The sequence below is a fragment of the Hylobates moloch genome, unplaced genomic scaffold, assembly GCF_009828535.3.
Source record: "Hylobates moloch isolate HMO894 unplaced genomic scaffold, HMol_V3 SCAFFOLD_4, whole genome shotgun sequence".
Taxonomy (NCBI): domain Eukaryota; kingdom Metazoa; phylum Chordata; class Mammalia; order Primates; family Hylobatidae; genus Hylobates; species Hylobates moloch.
Genome location: NW_026652279.1, coordinates 7,596,108 through 7,615,144, shown reverse-complemented (window position 1 = coordinate 7,615,144; position 19,037 = coordinate 7,596,108). Strand labels below are relative to the sequence as shown.

General features: G+C 40.2%; 1 protein-coding gene and 2 long non-coding RNA genes across 14 annotated transcripts in view; 2 read left to right on the top strand and 1 right to left on the bottom strand.

The window, feature by feature from the left end:
* The window catches only part of LOC116466635 (uncharacterized), a 32,298-nt gene extending 29,983 nt beyond the window's left edge, over positions 1–2,315 (bottom strand). Inside the window, exon 1 of the long non-coding RNA XR_004247615.2 lies at positions 1,540–2,315. This is a non-coding gene — a long non-coding RNA (uncharacterized LOC116466635). The remainder of the gene's footprint in view (positions 1–1,539) is intronic.
* MAGI1 (membrane associated guanylate kinase, WW and PDZ domain containing 1) overlaps positions 1–19,037 on the top strand; it is a 685,843-nt gene that overhangs the window by 144,256 nt on the left and 522,550 nt on the right. The window lies entirely within an intron of this gene.
* LOC116466634 (uncharacterized) overlaps positions 1–19,037 on the top strand; it is an 83,140-nt gene that overhangs the window by 60,058 nt on the left and 4,045 nt on the right. The gene's annotated exons all lie outside the window — the stretch shown is intronic.

The following is a 19,037-nucleotide window of genomic DNA, read 5'->3' as shown; positions in this document are numbered from 1 at the left end:
TCTGGTCTCTGACCCTGAAGGTGGCAGTTTAATTTCTGAAACCTGAAGGTGTCACACAAACTCAGACCAGCAAATTGCCTGTATATTTCACATGTTCTTTAATGCCCATGGTTAAGACGCTGAGTGGAGAGAATAGGGGCTGGAGAAGAGGTGCTGAAGTTTTGAATGGAGGAATCTGCCTGTTGTACTAGCTGTGAACCCATCTAGGGAACAAGTGCTGACACTGCCCACTTAGAAGAAGACACATTTGTTAAAGAAGTACAGTTGCCTTTATGTCTGGCATTTTAGTTAACCAGTAGCGAAATAAAGGACTGATGGATTTATCATCAGACTATGCACAACCATGCACATATTGCCAAATCCTCCATGAACATCACAGATACCTAAAACAGAAGAGAAGTTTTTATTTGCTTTAATAAATAACATTAGCTAGCACCTCCATTTCCGACCATTCAGTCCTGTTTGGAAATGCCACAATGATGGGTGTGTGTTATTTTGAACTCATGTGAAGGTTCCATGACAACAGTAAACATTCATATTGCACATTTTCATAAGGCAATAAATCTGGATGAGGCAAGTGGCCTCAGCCTGCAATAAAGATGTGTTACGAAATTTCCCATGCCAGAAGAGACACTCATAGCCGGGATTGGCCTTTTCAAAAGCAGTTGATGGTGATGAGTGATAACTCCCCTTTTAGTTTTGGCATCAGATGGAGTTTGTAGCTCATTGGTTTCATTGTGTTTCCTGGATATCTCTTATTTAGACTTAATTGGATGGTTTGCACCACTGTTCTAGGTGGTTGCTGTTCTTTTCAAGGGCTATCTTTACTGAATACTCTTGGTATTTTATTTCTCTTTTCTTACATGAATCCTCAATTACAACAACAAAGAAAATGCTAACATTTGACATCACTGGTAAACTAAGAATGCTTTAGATTAGGATTTCCATTTGCTGCCTTTCCAAATTTGATAATTTATATTTGGATATCCTTTTAGCATATTTTTGGTGGAATGGTTCACTTTATTATTATTTTTAAAAGATGGATGTGTCCTAGCTTTCACCAAGGAACAACTCAGTTTCGATGGAATGTTTTATAAATATGATGTAATGGAAATTGCACAGGATTTGGAGTCACAAGGGCCTGTGTTGGCATCTTAGTGCCATTATTTATCGTGTGACTTTGGGCAATCACATAGCCTTTCTGAACTTCCATTTTCTCACAAGCAGGTAGGGATGATATTATTGATTGTCATTTAGGGGTTGTGGCAGAAATTATGCTGTTCTTACAACTTTGAGATTCTTTCCATGGAGAAGCGGGTAGTGATGTCTTGTTCTTTCTTTTTGTATGGAGGGGTGGCCACGTGATTATGGTGGAGCAGTGCTGTGAGACTTCCAAGATAGGGTCATAAAAGGGGATACTGCTTCTACCTGGTTCTTTTGGGACACTTGACTTTGGAAGCCAGCTAGGAGGCTGCAAGGGAGCTCAAGGGGCGAAATGGTGAGGCCACATCCAAGTGTTCCAGGGGAGGTGAAGCACACCTGAGGTTTCAAATGATTCTAGCCCTGGGCCATTGAGTTGCCTGCAGTCTTCCCAGTGTAAGATTCAGACATCAGGAAGCAGAGACAAGCATTTCAGCTGTGCTTTGTACAAATTCTTGACTCACAGAAATTGTGAAAGATAATAAAATGATTGTTGTTAGTTTAAGCCGTTGTATTTTGGGATGATTTATTACGCAGCAGTAGATAATTGTAATAAAGAAATCATGAGTTCAAACAGTAGTTCTTCTTCTAATTTTGCATACTGTCTCTACCACTTAGTAACTGTGTAACTTGGGGCAAAATATTTAACTTTTTTTTTTTTTTTGAGACGGAGTCACGCTCTGTCGCCCAGGCTGGAGTGCCGTGGCGCGATCTTGGCTTACTGCAAGCTCCGCCTCCCGGGTTCACGCCATTCTCCTGCCTCAGCCTCTCTGAGTAGCTGGGACTACAGGCGCCTGCCACCATGCCCGGCTAATTTTTTTTTGTATTTTTTTTAGTAGAGGCGGGGTTTCACCGTGGTCTCGATCCCCTGACCTCGTGATCCACCCACCTCAGCCTCCCAAAGTGCTGGGATTACAAGCATGAGCCACCGTGCCCGGCCTATTTAACTTCTTGGTGTCAGTTTTCTTAATTGTAAATGGGACTCACGATAATTCCCTCTGGACTTCTGATGAGAATTAGTGATTTAATACTTGATACGCTCAATAAATGTTACTTGTCATTATTTTCTATTAAACTATATTGTTGGATTTTTGAGAATGCATGAAGAAACTTATGTTAATTGTATTTTGATTTTTAAAGGAGTTATGTAAATTTTGTTTTGTCCAGGCAAGAAACCAGTTTAAACGTAATTTTCATGAAATGAAAAAAAAAAAAGAAAAATGAATAGTAAATCTGATGTTAGTATCTGCCATTTATTTCACATTTTTTTTTCTGAGGTTGTATATGTCTGCAAACCTTTGGCTTTGCTTGGTAGAAAGAGGACTAATGCCTCCAATTAGAGGACATCAGTAGAGAAGAAGGGATGAAGGATGGGAGATAGGAAAGAAATCTTATTTTCAGTAACTAATGTACCAGAAACTGCACTGTAGTCTTTTACCAGTGTAGCCTTCTTAGATACTCTGAGAGAGATAATAAGAGAAGAATGGATTGTTACTTAATTTTTATCATCCCTGAAATTGAGGTTGTTAGTGTCCTTCCCTGGTGTGTTTCCTGGAGAAGGGAACAATGATTGCAGTTTTACTTTCAGGCTAAACGCTACAAATCTGAGCTCACATTTCTGTTTGTTTTTGCCTCTGACCCTGGGTGGCTTTGTGACCTCTCTAAGCCTTAGTTTCTTCAGTTGTCAAATGGGTCTAATAATGTTTCCTATTTCCTGGCATTGTTAAAGAAGAGCCCATGAGAATCTGTTTCCTAACCTAGCTTGGTCATTACAATGATTGTAATGCATTTTTTAAAATAATGGGACCCATCCCAGAGCTACAGAATTAGAATTTCCAGGGATTCTGTGATTAAGTGCCCCAGGTAAGTCTTACTGTTAGGCTGATTTGGGAGACATTAAAACAATATGTAAAGTTGAACAGTTAACACCTAATACATAAATGTTAGCTGCTGTTATAATTATACTTAACATTAATTTAATGTATAAGGTAAGTTCTTTTATATATGTTCTTTAGATTTGCTTTGGTAGGTTTTGATAATTTCTAAAAAATACACACAAGAATGCCTGCAAATGTTGGTATGCTACTTAATAAAATCTGATTCTGCTATTATTATCTTAAATAAAATCTGATTCTGCTATTATTTTATGTCCATCAAAAAGTTATGCAAAGTTTTCTCTTTTTCTTTCCTCTCTGAAATACAGGCGATCCTAACTAAGTTAATGAGTTTCCTCCCAACCTTTCCTCTTGAAGCTTAGGAGGACCATGGACTGAGACATCTTTTTCTGTAACATAATTAAAGAAAAATAGCTTCACAGTTAGGGTCACTGAACCTTGAGGGAATTTGCCCGTTGGCTGCCCATCAGGCTATGATCAGAAGTTTTCGTGTTTTATGTTACACGATAATTAAGGATGGGGAATAGCTATTTTAGAGACTCTAATTAAAGACTGTGTTTTCTATATAATGAGTATCTATAATGAGTTTTCTGTATAAAGTATCTATTTAGAACAATATGCGAGGGGGTGTAGCTCATTGTCCAGCATAATCCTGTTATAACTGGCTACTTGTCACAAATTTGAATTGGAGCGACACAGGTATATATATATATATATATATATATATATATATATGTATATATACACATACATACATATATATATATATTTTTTTTAATTATACTTTAGGTTCCAGGGTACATGTGCACAAAGTGCAGGTTTGTTACGTATGTATACATGTGCCATGTTGGTGTGCTGCACCCATTAACTCGTCATTTACATTAGGTATATCTCCTAATGCTATCCCTCCCCCTCCCCCAACCCCACAACAGGCCCCGGACAACACGGGTCTGTATCCCAGTCTTCCAACACCTTAGGGCTATTGTCATGCATGTTGCTTGTCAAGTATTTTGCTGAATACTTTGGAGTATGGTTGCTTTTGTCTCCCTTGGTTACATTGTGTATCACGTTGACTCCTGCAGAATACTGGGGAAAAGTAACCTTGGTAATGTATAATTAACTTATGAAGTAGAAAATACTTCTATCCCTTAATCTAACATTTTAGTTTGTTGGGGCTTATTGTGCTAGCAGCCCACGCTTCTCTTCCGGTTGTGCTTTAAGGGTTTTATTGATTGTGCTTACCTAAGTCCTAGTTCAATGATTCGTCAGTGATGAGTGATAGGGCCTTGCATATTGCCAGATTTGTAATAGGTGCTCAATACATGACTTCTTACCATTATAGTTATGTCTCATTCTTTAAAGAGCAAGTAGTTGTCCATGTTACAAACCCATTAGAATAGTTTTTTTCTTGTTGTTGGTTTCTTTCTTTCCTTTTTTTTTTTGTTTGTTTTTTTGAGATAGGGGCTCACTCTGTCGCCCAGGCTGAAGCGTAATGGCGCACTGCATCGTCCGCCTCCTGGGCTCAAGCTATCCTCCCACCTCAGCCTCCCAAGTAGCTAGGACTACAGGCGCATGCCACTGTGCCTGGCTAATTTTTGTAATTTTTGTAGAGATGGGGTTTTGCCGTGTTGCCCAGACTGGTCTTGAACTCCTGGCCTCAAGCGATCCTCCTGCCTCTCAGCCTTCACAAAGTGCTGGGATTAGAGGTGTGAACCACTGCCCAGGCTAGAATAGGTTTTTTGTCTAAACAAACAAGGCGATACATTTTATTCTTGTTTTTCTTTCCAAGTTGATGTTTTGTGCTGTTCCAGCTGGCTATTGACAAATACAATAGGAGGAGTTCAATCAATGTAGCTTATTGGGATAGTTCTAAAATTGGAATCTGGGTTGCCATTCCAGCTGCATGACTGGCCTCGGGCAAGATCCTTCAACCACAGTGGTTCTCAGCTTGTACCTCTTATAAATGGATGGGCTGATATTTTGTGACTTGTTCAACTCCTGAGTTTTTGACTATGTGAATCTGCTCGTTCTTTTAAAGAAGTGTTTGCGTTGGATGTGGTGTTAAAGTGGGAACATTCTTGCAAGTCCTTTGGGAAATGTTGGTCCTTGGATCTGTGCTGGGCCTTGTTCAGACATGAAATGGGAAAAATGTTGTTGAATTTTATAAAGCTTAAAGTTTTAAAGTTGGATGCCCAAGAACATATTTCTGACCTCCTCCGTGTGTGTGTGTGCCTGTGTATGAGTTGGAAAGGCATATAATGATTTTTTTTTGTTTGTTTTTTGTTTTGAGACTGAGTCTCACTCTGTCGCCCAGGCTGAAGTGCGGTGGCGTGATCTTGGCTCACTGCAAGCTCCACCTGCTGGGTTGACGCCATTCTCCTGCCTCAGCCTCCCGAGTAGCTGGGTCTACAGGCGCCCGCCACCACGCCTGGCTAATTTTTTTGTATTTTTAGTGGAGATGGGGTTTCACCGTGTTAGCCAGGGTGATCTCGATCTCCTGACCTCGTGATCCATCCGCCTCGGCCTCCCAAAGTGCCGGGATTACAGGCGTGAGCCACCGTGCCCGGCCGGCATATCATGAGTTTTAAATGTCGTCTGGAGCTGAGAACTGGTTGCCCACTTTTATTTTTTTCTGTGAACAGAATGAGGTAGACATTAAGATAACAATCTGTTGAAAGACACAAAGCTTGCTTGTGTGTTTTGGCTTTTATAAGGAACACTGCAGTGACCATCTTCATACATGTGGCAGCATCCTCATGCTTCTCTGCTGTGAACACATACCACTACATTTCTGTATATACCAGTACATTCTGCTTATCTTTTTGGTGTTGGCTCAGGTGGCTCCCCCTCCAGGAAGCCTTACCTGACAACCCGCCATGCCCCCAGACTATGAGTGTAAATTTTTTCAATATAGTAGATCTCAGTAGATGGTAACTGACATTATTATTTTCCTTATTAGTACAGATTCTTTCATTGTTGTGTTACTTACTGTTACGTTAAGGCCTCCCAAGTTAAACTCCTGTGTTGCGCTGACTTTGGAATGCAGACTACTGTTTCTGGCAGCAGCTTTTAGGCGAGTATTTCTCCCCTGCCTCACAGATGTTCAAAAGTTGGTTGGCATGAGCTTAGAATTTTTTGAACGTCACCAGTGGTATTCAAGAATAGTCATTACTATGACTCATGATGTAGCTGAATAGAGGAGAGAACAGAGAATCATGACTCTGTACTGAAAATGTTGAGTGTGTCGCTAAGCCCAGAAGAGAAAAGTCTGTGCAGATACAAAATATGTAGCAGCAACTGGTCTTCTAAAAAGACTCAGAAACAGAAGGGGTTCTTGCCTTTTCAAAGTGGTGGATCTTTCCCATCTCCTTGCCCACATTCTCTCCTACATATCAGATGATTACTTTCTTTGCTTATTTAATTCAGCCATCTCACTCTGACCCATGGACATTGTATCATCCAGGTCAACTGAAGCATCACTCTGGATTAGTGTGGTGGTTTCAGTCTTTTAGAGGCTATGCTTCAAATGTTTCACAGATGCTTACTTAATATTAGTTGTACTTTTAGCATCTCTTGGTTTTGGAAAACTGCTATGAATCTGATAATGAATAGTACTAGCCTACAGAGGTCATTATACATTACATCTTTGTAATATTACATTTGTTACAGATGTATACATACACACATACATAAATTTATACATAAACATACATATATGGCATCTGTATATTATAGAAAATACTTTTACTCACATTTTTTTAGTGCACAGATAATTTCTGGTGTACCTGTAGAATCCCAAACCCCTTGGGAATAACCATTTTCCATCTGTCAGATTTTGTGGTTCATAGTTTTTGGGAGCATTGAATTGGAAGGTCTTGGGCATCCTGGCCAGTCTTCTGGCTTCTTTTTTTTAGAAAGGAGAAATTGAAGCTTTTAGTTCTTTAAAATCAGTATTTCATTTTTGAGTGTTTAAAAAAAATCTTAAAGATTCTTTAATGTGTATGTACTTATGTATATGTGTGTATTTAAGACTTGTGAATCCAGTTGCTAGTTTTAATTCTAAATCTCCTTTCATTTCTAATTTCATTAAAAATTTTATCCCATTTACTACTTGTATAATTTTATTTTCTTAACATCTGCCAGTGGTAACTTGCAATGTATTCCAACATTTTTTTTCTTCTTAACCTAGCCTCATAGGAATTCTTTTGGACATAAAGGTTTAGAATGGGCCTCTTGAATACCTTGGTTGCCAATGCTAGACATATACTAATTCCCTGCTTAGTGCTTCCCTTGGCTCTGACTCTGAAGATTAAAGACATAGTCTTCCTTTCAACCTCTCCTTGACTATTCTTGTGCTTTTGTAAAGTTATTGACATGGGTTCTGATGCTTCATATGGCTTCTTAGATTTTAAGTCCTGTCACCATTAGGAAAATTCTGTTCTAGGAATGTTTGAAGTTCAGGGCCTTCACACACAATTATGTAGCAGCTTTCTTACCATCAGGTTGGGTAGTGGGAATTGTTTTCACAGTAGAGAGAAGGTAATTTCACTAATCACCTGGGCACCTTTTATAAAGATTGGGTTTTGCTGATCTAAAAAAATCTTAGTTTGGTAATAGGTTCTTTATGAAACACACAATATACCATATTGAACTAATATCAACTTGAATGATACAGTTATTGAGAGTGTAATATACAGGTCTAATAGTTGCTAACGATGAATATGATGTTAATGTGTGTTTTATGTGCATGATCATTTAGGATACTGTATCTATGCTGTTCTCTTGTGTGGAAGTAAGTTCAATGAATAACAGGTCACTCAGTAAGTGAGATAATGGGCAACGTACCGTATCCGCATGTGGTCTTGATAGCCTTAAGACATTGATCAAAGCTCAAAGATGAACTGACTTACCATCCAAATTGAAAGCACTGTGCCTTAGATAATAGTGGTGTCTTATGATTGTGAGCTTATTAACGTCCTAACCAGACATAGAATTTTTATTTTTGTGTCCCTTTAGTTTTTCATGAGTTTTCTGTTTACTATCTCTGTCTGAGAGAAATTGTGGTATTTGTTAAAGGTAAGGAAGTTAAAGAAATAGATTCAGGTTTTATGGTATGTTATAGTTTTTTTAATGCACAATAGAAGTTACAGGTTTGTGAATTTACATCCCAGAATTCAGAAGGCTGTGGTTTTATTTGTAGATAGAAATTTTATTTCCCCCTTTTGCCCCTGCCTTTTTTTTTTTTTTTTTTTTTTTTTTTTTTTTTTTTGGTATCAGTCTGCTGTACGGAGTTCTAATATGTGCTTTATTTTTGTAGTTTTTGTGTATTACTAAAGTAATACATGTTTATGGCAAAAATTCAAATAAAACACAGGAATATGAAGTAGAAAACTAAATTTTTCCTGTTACCTCCTTCTGTTCTCAACCTAAAATTCTAATCCTCCTGAGGCAACCCGTTTGGGATATATTTTTTCAATTTTTCTATACAGATAAAAATATGCATATGATCTTTGGAATCTTTTTTGAGATGGCATACATATTTTACTCATGTCTGAGAATCTTGGTTTCAACTTAGACTATTCTTAATCAGTATTTTATTTTTATTTTAAGTGCACCTTGTATTTTATGAGTTTGCACAGAAGCCTTTGACATTAACTAGGTACTTTATTTTCTTAAATTATTAAGAAATGACAGTGGTGTATACCTATTCTGAAATGTTTTTTGAAGAATAGGATCAGGTAGGAGAAATTAATAGCTTACTGGTTCAATACTGGTTATTTTGTTCAAGTTTTCTGTGTATCAGCCAACATATAGGTTTGGCTGCATTAGCAGATACCTCAAATCATAGTGGCTTCAATATAGTAGAAGTTCATTTCTACCTTGTGTAACGGTCTAGCTGTGTAACAGTCCTACACTACTGTGATTCTGCAAGGTTGGGGACTGAGATTCTGTCTCATATATTGCTCTGTCATTATAGAGATGTTGTCCTCCTGTGCATTCTGGCTAGTGAGACGGAGACAAGAGGAGAGCAGGTCTCTTCTCTTCACAGATACGGCTTGGAAATGACACACTGTGCTTCTGCTCACATCTCATAAGCCAGACCTTGCTCGTGTGGTCATAACTAGCTGCTACAAAAGTCTTTAATCAGGGCAGCCATATGCTCAACAGAGTTTGGAGGAAGGGGAGAATGTATTTTTGGAGGTAACTCAGTCTTTGCTGAAGAGCATGCCTTTATTATTTTTTTAAAAAGGGAATCTTGAGACACACTTATTTGAGATTAAATGAAAAATCCCTTTCGTGTACCAAATGAAAAAAAAATTGCTATTTAGAATATTTTCTTGTCCTCATCCCTTTATGCAGTTTGACTGTCAAAAAATACAACATATAATCTTGCTAATAATAGGACATTTACATATGAACTTTCTATGCAGAATTGGTGTGAAACAGTATCTTATTAGGTAATAAAACTATGCAAAATAGGGAGATATGGAATATAAGAACCTATTTCTCAATGGAATGAAAGGTTGGCCCATTACAGTTCTAAACTTTACTTAAGTATATAGCACATTATTGTTTGTAGGGTGATCTTTGCTTTAAGTTATACTTGTTTGCTATAGTTAGGAAATACAGATAAATAAAACTGTAACATCTCTGCTCAGAGATAACCACCATTCAACATTTGATTTTTAAATAGTATTATGTAGTATGAGTGTATATGTGTGTATGCGTGTATACACATGCAGACAGATGCCACCTATAAGCACATGAGCATTTATTGTATAAATTATAACCATTTTGTACTGTGTTAGTTCATTCTCATGCTGCTAGTACACACATACCTGAGACTGGGTAATTTATAAAGGAGAAAGGTTTAATGGACTTACAGTTCCACATGGCTGGGGAGGCCTCACAATCATGGCGGAAGGTGAAGGAGGAGCAAAGTCATGTCTTACATGGTGGCAGGCAAGAGAGCGTGTGCAGGGGGAACTGCCCTTTATAAAACCATCAGATCTCATGAAACTTATTCACTATCATGAAAACAGCATGGGTAAAACCCACCCCCATGGTTCAGTTGCCTCCCACTGGGTCCCTCCCATGACATGTAAGGATTAGGGAAGCTACAATTCAAGATGTGATTTGAGTGGGGACACAGCCCAACCATATCACACACTCTGAGTTTTGTTTTTCTCCCTCATTATACTTGATAGGGAATAATGTTAACAATATATGTGAAAACTATTTTTTTTTTGAGACAGAGTTTTGCTCTTGTTGCCCAAGCTGGAGTGCAATGGCACAATCTCAGCTCACTGCAACCTCTGCCTCCCGGGTTCAAGTGATTCTCCTAGCTCAGCCTCCCAAGTAGCTGGGATTACAGATGTGCACCACCACACCAGGCTAATTTTTTATATTTTTAGTAGAAATGGGATTTCACTGTGTTAGCCAGGCTGATCTTGAACTCTTGACCTCAGGTGATCGGCTCACCTCGGCCTCCCAAATTGTTGGGATTACAGGTGTGAGCTGCTGCGCCCGACATGAAAACATTTTTTCATCCAGGTATCTATTTTATGAATGTTTTATAATTTATTTTATATGTGATTGTTTTGTTGAATATTTAGGTTGTTTCTGAAGTGCTTTCATAAACAGTGATGTGATGAACAATTTTTGTGCATACAGCCTTATATATCTCTCTGAATATTTCCTTGAGACAAATATTACATGTGGAATTACCTGGTTATAGATCTATAGGTTTTGGTACATATCATGCTAATACAAATTTTCTTATACTTTCTCCAATCCTTAAATCTCTGTTCCTCTAACAGAAAACCAAATACCATGTGCTCTCATTTATAAGTGGGAACTAACATTGAACAACAGACACTGGGGCTCCCAAAGTGGGGATGGAGAGATGGAGGAAGGGGTTGAAAAATGCCTGGTGGGATTGTGTTCATTACCTGGGTGACAGGATCATTGAAGCCCAAACCCCAGCATCATGCAATATACCCATGTAACTAACCTGCACATGTACCCCGTGAATCTTAAAAAAAAAGAAAAAAAATCTTTGTTCATTTGATAGCAAAATTAGTTGTTTAATAGCTCGGTATTTTGATAGTTAGAAAATGGATTCAAGTTGTCTTAAATGGATTCAAGTTGTCTCTTCCTTAATTTTCTCTCACATTTTGATGCCATGCTTTTTATATTTAAGGGAAATACTTTTTGGCCATTGTTCACCTATCTTGTGTGTTTCTAGATGGGAGCTTGGTCAAGTTCTCCCTTCGTTCTTCCACCCCATGTGGTACAATTTTTCCTTTTTTATCAGTAATGAGTCTGCGCTTGGATACCTCATGCACAGTATCGCTATGTGCTATATGCACAATGTCACTAGTTCCTTGTTGTATCTAAGAAAAGGCAGCACATGGCAGGGCGGAGAGAGTTGGTAGGCTTTATTCGGACATGCTTTTCTTTCTGTTATATTGTGAATTCAGGAATCTAATTAGTTGACCATCACCTTGAAATCCCTTTAATAAAACCTGTGGTTGGTTTCTTCTACTCTCTGTCTATCTTGCTCTTTTCATTCTTGTTCTTTTCCCTTTAAGGTAACTGTATTCTGTCTTGCTTTTCTACTAGAGTCTCATTTCATTTTCCTTTTTTCTGATTTTTTTTTTTAAAGCCTTTTAGGGAATGATTCAGAAAGAATTCTTTTTTCTTTTTGGTAGACTGGGGAATTAAGACTGAAAAGCTTATTTCTTTCTGATGAACAGGGAATGTACTGGCTCCAGTAGTTTATTGGGGGGAGTCACATTTTGCAAAACGCCCACAGGCAATTCATGTGTACGCAAAACCTAAGATAAACAGTTGTTACTGCTGCAGCCATTGTTTCTCCCTCTGTCTGAGGGTGAGAGACAGGGAAAATCAGACTGAGGAGAGGGTTAGAACAGTGGGAAACCCAGTGGCAATTCAGGAATGCGTCATTTGTCTCACAACTGGATAGTCTGATGCCAGTGTTTAAAGCAACACTTCTTTTTCATAGAATATCTTTTGAAAATTGTGAATATTAATAATTCAGTAAAGGACACATTCCATTTAAACTGGGTGGTCTTCCAGAAGTAGAATCTCATAGCAAATTGACAGTTTCTGTAGAATTCCAGAGATAAGTCTTTGTTATAATTGTTGTGAAGAATTATTTGTCTAGCAAGTATTAAATTCTTCCTTACTGTGACCCACCCTGTTTATAAAATATATATTCTTGTTTATTCTTGAGGGTTGCATTTCAGAATTATTTGATTTTACTTCTTTTAGACTAGAATTTGCTAGTACAACTTCTGTGGAGGAGGGTTTTGTGAAATATTTTTTCCAACTTGTTTAGGTAACACAAAATTCAACTTCAATAACTGCTGTGTAGTAAAATGCCTGAATCCTTTTTTTAAGCCATTTGCTAATATTTTGGGCTCATTTCGAACATATGCTTTTAAACTGTACTCTTCACTTGAGTGGTGATGGTATTTCCAGACCTGTGACGTTTTACTATAGCTTGAGCCACGAAATGACTGGAATGTTAAAAGAAACTGGGGAGATAAATGGTTGTATAAATTGCTGATGTAGGCCACTGGTTAGGGGCAGTAAGATACCTGACTGCTTGTTTGTGAGGTCAACTTGTCCTTTCCCTTCCTTTTCCCCTTTTCTTTCCTTTCTTTTTTTCTTTTTCCTTCTTTCTTTCTTTTTTTTTATTGAGACAGGGTCTTGCTCTGTTGCCCAGGCTGACATGCAGTTGCGTGATCGTGGCTCACTGCAGCCTCAACCTCCTGGGCTCAAGTGATCCTCCCACCTCAGCCTCCCAAGTAGCTGAGACTACAGGTGCACACCACCATGCCTGGCTAATTTTCTCTGATGTTTTGTAGAGATGGGGTTTCACCATGTTGCCCAGGCTGATCTTGATCACCTGAGCTGAAGCCATCTGCCTGCCTCAGCTTCCCAAAGTGCGAGGATTACAGATGTGAGCCACTGTGCCTGGCCAACTTGTGCTTTTTTGGTGTGCACATTTTCTTTTCTGATTTATTCTCTTCTTTTTCCTTTCTTTCTATCTCTCACCTCCTCCTTTTTTTCCCCTCAGTTGAGGAATGTCTCCCTTAGTCTTAATGGGATGGTCAACCCAGGTTCCCTGCCATCCTGTAGATGGGAAGACATGTAACTTAAGCTCTGTCAATCAGACATACTCTTCCTGAATTTGAGTATGGAACTGAGTGATATAAAAACTGTTCGCCCAGAGGTGAACAGAAGAGATTGCTAGTTCCTGCTGCTTAGGTCCTTAGAGTTATTTTGATTTCCTACCTTCCTAAGGCGATTTCTTCAGCTTTGTCTTTTGTGTCCATGTAGTAAACAGCTTTTTCTTCTTTAAGTTAGCCAGAGTTGGTTTCTGTTACTAACTGAAGAAGCCTGTCTGAAAGGCACATCTTAGAGTGATCCTAAGGAGCCTCACAAAGGGTGTTTCCCAAGAAACTCACAGCAGCTCACTTCACAGAGAATGATACAGAGATCAAAATGATTGCTTATGAGTTTATAGAAAGAAAACCAACTTCCTTTGGATAGAATGTTTATTGTTGCATTTTAATGCATTTTTCCCTGTTGGCAAGCCTCAGAGGGGAAGTCAGGAGTTTCCTAAACTGAAGGTTGCTTGGGGAATAGGAAGCGTTGTCATTTGATCTGTGATAGAACTTGATCTCCTCTTGACAGGCCTTGGATGGGCACTGCCTAGCTAGGGCCCTTTCCTCTACTGGCTTTCCAGAGGCTCTTATGGCTTTTTGACCACAGCCTACTTAGATGAAGAAAGGAATTTAAGGGCTTCCTCTCCTATTCAGCCCAGTTGCTAAAAAAAAGTGCTTGGATAAACACTAGGAGCTGAATCCCCCTCCCATAGACTTGAGAACACATTCCTGTGTACCTAGACGTTGTTAAGACAAAATAAAAATCATTTGATGAGCTTACAAATGTGTGATGAGCTTATTATACTCATATGGAAGTCTTAACTTTTTTTTTTTTGAGGAAGGGTCTGGCTCTGTCACCCAAGCTGGAGTAGAGTGGTGAGATCATGGCTCACTATGGCCTCCAATGCCTGGGCACAAGTGATCCCCCTGCCTCAGCCTCCTGAGTAGCTGGGACTATAGGCACACACCACCATGCCCAGCTAATTACAAAAAATTTTTTAGAGATGGAGTCTTGCCACCCTGCCCAGGCTAGTCTTGGACTCCTGGCCTCAAGCGATCCTCCTGCCTTTGTCCCCCAAAGTGCTGGGATTACAGGTGTGAGCCACTGCACTTGGCTTTGTTAAGATATTTAGATCCATCATTTATGCATTGATCAGATATTTATTATCTATTTCCTAATACCAGGTACTCTCTTATTGAAGAGTATTAGGTGTTTAGCAGTGAACAAGTCCCAGTTCTTGCCTTTCTTAATCTCAGGGTGCAGAAAAGGAGTTAAAATCAGAAGCCAGAGTGGCTCATGCCTGTAATCCCAGCACTTTGGGAGGCTGAGGCGGGTGGATCGCTTGAGCTCAGGAGTTCAAGACCAGCCTAGGCAACATGGTGAAGCCCTGCATCTACAAAAAATACTAAAATTAGGTGGGTGTGTTGGCCCACGCCTGTAGCCCCAGCTAGTTGGGAGTCGGAGCGGTGGTGATCGCTTGAGCCCGGGAGGCAGAGGTGGCAGCATGCCACTGCACTCCAGCCTGGGTGACAGAGGGAGACCCTGTTACATACACACACACACACACACACACACACACACACACACACACACAAGCATGCCAGAGATATTTTATTTCGCATGAAAATGCGGAAGAGGACGAAAGTGATGAGATACTGCTGAGATGTGTCCCAGGCCAACAATAGTATCTTTATCTTTTCTTTAATTCAGGAGGTTACAACTAGTTCTTTGGATTTTACTGTCAGTGCAGTGGAACTAAGTGAATAAAAATTATTCACTTAGTTTCTTCCTAAGTGAATAATTGTTTCTTCCCTGCCTTTGCTGCGGTGGTGGGCTAGTGAGGATGTTCTCCCAGTGGAATCTAGTTGTCAGCCGTTTATCATCTCCTCAAGTTTGAAGCGTGGAATGCTACTTTTATGACATGGCCATTTCATATGCTGATTCTCTCACCTCATCTGTCATAAAGATATTTGTTTTGGGACCAGTCAGTAATATTTCTTGTTCATAATTGTCCTGCCAACATATAGCTCTCCTTTGGTGATACCACTTCTAAATCCCTGATGTTTTGGCTGAAATGTGACACATGGAGTCCTTCCTGACAGAGGGGATATGAGATGTTGTATATATACCATTTAGCCCACAGTGACGTGTGCTAAGGGTCACTGATTTCGGCTACTACTGTGATGATGACAGCAGCCATCACTGCCACCACTATTGTTACTACTGTTATCATTACTATTGTATGGATTTTTACAGGAATTTTCTTCCAAGACTATTTTTTTTTCTTTCTTGAGACAGGGTCTTGCTCTGTCACCCAGGTTGGAGTGCAGTGGCGCAATCTCAGCTTACTGCAACTTCTACCTCCCAGGCTCAAGCAATCCTCCTGCCTTAGCCTTCCGAGTAGCTGGGACTACAGGTGTGTGCCACCATACTCAGCTAATTTTTATATTTTTAGTTGAGACTGGGTTTCATCATGTTGCCCAGGCTGGTCTTGAACTCCTGCTTTGGCCTCCCAAAGTGCTGGGATTACAGGCGGGAGCCACCGTGCCCAACTTTTTAATCACACAGACCGTAGTAGCTGATGCCATGTGTCTGTTAGGGATCACAAGGGCAGGAACTACAAGGGGAGAGGAGAGACTGTAATAAGTAATTAGAGAATGAGCTTCAGAGTTCATTAGACAGACCCAGTTCAGTCCACTTATCAGCTGTGTGACTTGAGACAAATTTGTGATTCTTTCTAAGGTTGGTTTCCTAGTCTGTAAAGTGGGAATAATAATAATAACCATCATGAAATGATAATGCTACCATTTTGATCCTTTACATGTACCAGGTATTGTACCTAGACTATCAAGTTCAAACCTTATAACTCTAATTTGAGTTGTAGAACTCATGATTATTCCCAGTTTACAGATGATTCTGAGCACAGAGAGGTTAAGAACTTTGCCTGAGAACACACAGCCAGCACATAGTGGAGCTGGGATTATGTCACAGGTGGTCAGGTTGCCCAGGGTTGTTATAATATGTGAAGCTTTAAGCATGATGTCTCCTAGCGCGTTGTAACATTTATTCCAAGTGTAATTACATGATCATAAGGTAGGCTTTAATTGTCAAAGAGACCTGTTTCTTCCCTTAATCGCCTGACTTCTCTCTGCTTGGAACCTTTACTCCCATATTCAGATTCTGCCTACTGCGGTGGATGGGGGCCAGGTCTTCCACTGTCCTTAGCAATGCAAAATGATTGCTGAAAACAGGGGGCTTCATGGTGGACCCTGGGACTCCCAGCGAACTTAAATGCTTCTCTTTGCTCTCCGCTTCCACCTTAATGTCTAGCTTTGTATCAACAAGTTGAGAAATTTTCAGCGGAGTCTCTGGTGCATTGATGAGCTGACTCACTCCCAATTAGGCTGTGGGCCTGCCTGGTGGAGATACTCTTGTTTACCAATGAGCACGAGTCTTTTTGGTGGTTGTTTTTCAAACGTGGATTGATGGCATGGAAGCCATTCTAAAGTGAGGCTTGTATTGACTTTGATCACTGCAACCCCTAGCTGGAGCTCAGGCAGCAGGGGCAGGTGAAAGGAGGTCAGGCGGGCTGAATGATGTGGAGGAGGGCCTTAGAGAAGGAAACTGCCCACTGCAAAAAACTATACTCACCTCTGCTCCCTCCCCTCCCTATACCTGTTTCATAGATAAATTGGAGGCAGCTTCTGGTCGGAGCTGGTCATTAAATCAGTCCACGCAGCCTTCCTTTGAGCTGTGATCAGGAGCAGGGCCCTGGGCTATTTGTAACCAGCAGACAGCATTGAAGCAAAGTGTAATATTTAAACTGCCACAAACGAAATATGCATTCATGGTGGGAAACCTATCCATTTTGTCACTGGTGTGCTTTATCTTTTATTTCTTCCTTCTAATCTTTGGGTATAATAAACACTTATTTGAGGATGGTGGAGAATAATAATTTATTTTTTCTTTATTTTGGCAAATAAAAAAATAAGTCTGCGTTCTTTTTTTTTTTTTTTTTTTTTGAGTCTCGCTCTGTTGTCCAGGCTGGAGTGCAATAGCGTGTTCTTGGCTCACTGCAACCTTTGCTTCCCAGGTTCAAGCAATTCTCCTGCTTCAGCCTCCCAAGTAGCTGGGATTACAGGAGCCCGCCACCATGTCTGGCTAATTTTTGTGTTTCTTTAGAGACAAGGTTTCAGCATATTGGCCAGGCTGGCCTTGAACACCTGACATCAGGTGATCTGCCCGCCTTGGCCTCCCAAAGTGATGGGATTACAGGTGTGAGCCACTGTGCCCAGCTAAGTCTGCATTCTCATATCCAACTTTTGACTTGAAACCTGGAAACCATGTTAGGTGAGGTTTTCATCCAAAGCCCAGTGTGGTTTTGTAATGTCCGTGTTCCTGTGTTTTTTTTCCTTTTTTTCTTTTTCTTGGAGACAGGACCTCACTCTGTCACGTAGGCTGGAGTGCAGTGGTGTGATCATGACTTACTGCAGTTTCCAACTCCTCGGCATAGGTGATCCTCCTGCCTAAGCCTCCTGAGAAGCTGGTGTCACAGGTGTGCGCCACTGTGCCTAATTTTTTAAAACACTTTTTGTAGAGACAGTGTCTCACCATGTTGCCCAGGCTGGTCTCAAACTCCTGGGCTCAAGCAGTCCTCCTACCTTGACTTCCCAAAGTGCTGGGATTACAGACATGAGCCACATGCCTGGCCCCATGTTCCTGTTTTGTTATGGGGTGTTCTGTTCTTATAGATGATCAGGTTCTTTTCCAGTGATCAGAAAGCTTTTGAGTTTGTCTCTACAAAAATACAAAAATTAGCCAGGCATGATGGTGGGTGTCCGTAATCCCAGCTATTTGGGAGGCTGAGGCAGGAGAATTGCTTGAACCTGGGAATCAGTTAAACTAAAATACTGGTGACTATTTTGGTAGGAAAATATTTTCCCACCTTCTTCTTACCTTACTGATTTCATGTCTCAGAGCTAAGACACTTTGTCCAAGTGTCTTAGAGGCACGCTGTCTTCTTCTGGATTCAAATTGAGGTCATCTCTGGGGAGCCTGTCCGCGTAGATACAAGTGGAGAAAAACACATTGAAATATCTGTGGGCATTTGAGAGCTGCTCACATTTTCAGGGAGGCTGCCAGCATTTATGTTTGTGCCCTAAGTATTGTATAAGTCCATGCCCTGAGATGTTACTCATCCCAGTTTCGTGTTTGTTGGTAAAGAGGGAGTTGTACCTTGTAGAATTTCATTTCTTCTCTGCCGTACGTTGACTCATATTGGTGATTATGTCAAAAACTACTTAATTTGTATAAAGGCATCTCCAAGAGCAGTTTATATAAATCCCATATGGGAAAAGGTCCCATCAGTTGGACCACAGAGTATGTTGATTATAGCCTGGAATTTGGACTCACACTTGCATTTGAGTCCCAGCTTAAACTTGGATAAGGTTTTTGTTTTGTGTTAATTTAATTTTTATTTAAAAATTAAAGCATAGGCCAGGCGCAGTGGCTCACGCCTGTAATCCCAGCACTTTGGGAGGCCGAGGCGGGCAGATCACGAGGTCAGGAGATTGAGACCATCCTGGCTAACACGGTGAAACCCCATCTCTACTAAAAATACAAAAAATTAGCCGGGCATGGTGGCGGGTGCCTGTAGTCCCAGCTACTCGGGAGGCTGAGGCAGGAGAATGGCATGAACCTGGGAGGCAGAGCTTGCAGTGAGCCGAGATCGCGCCACTGCAC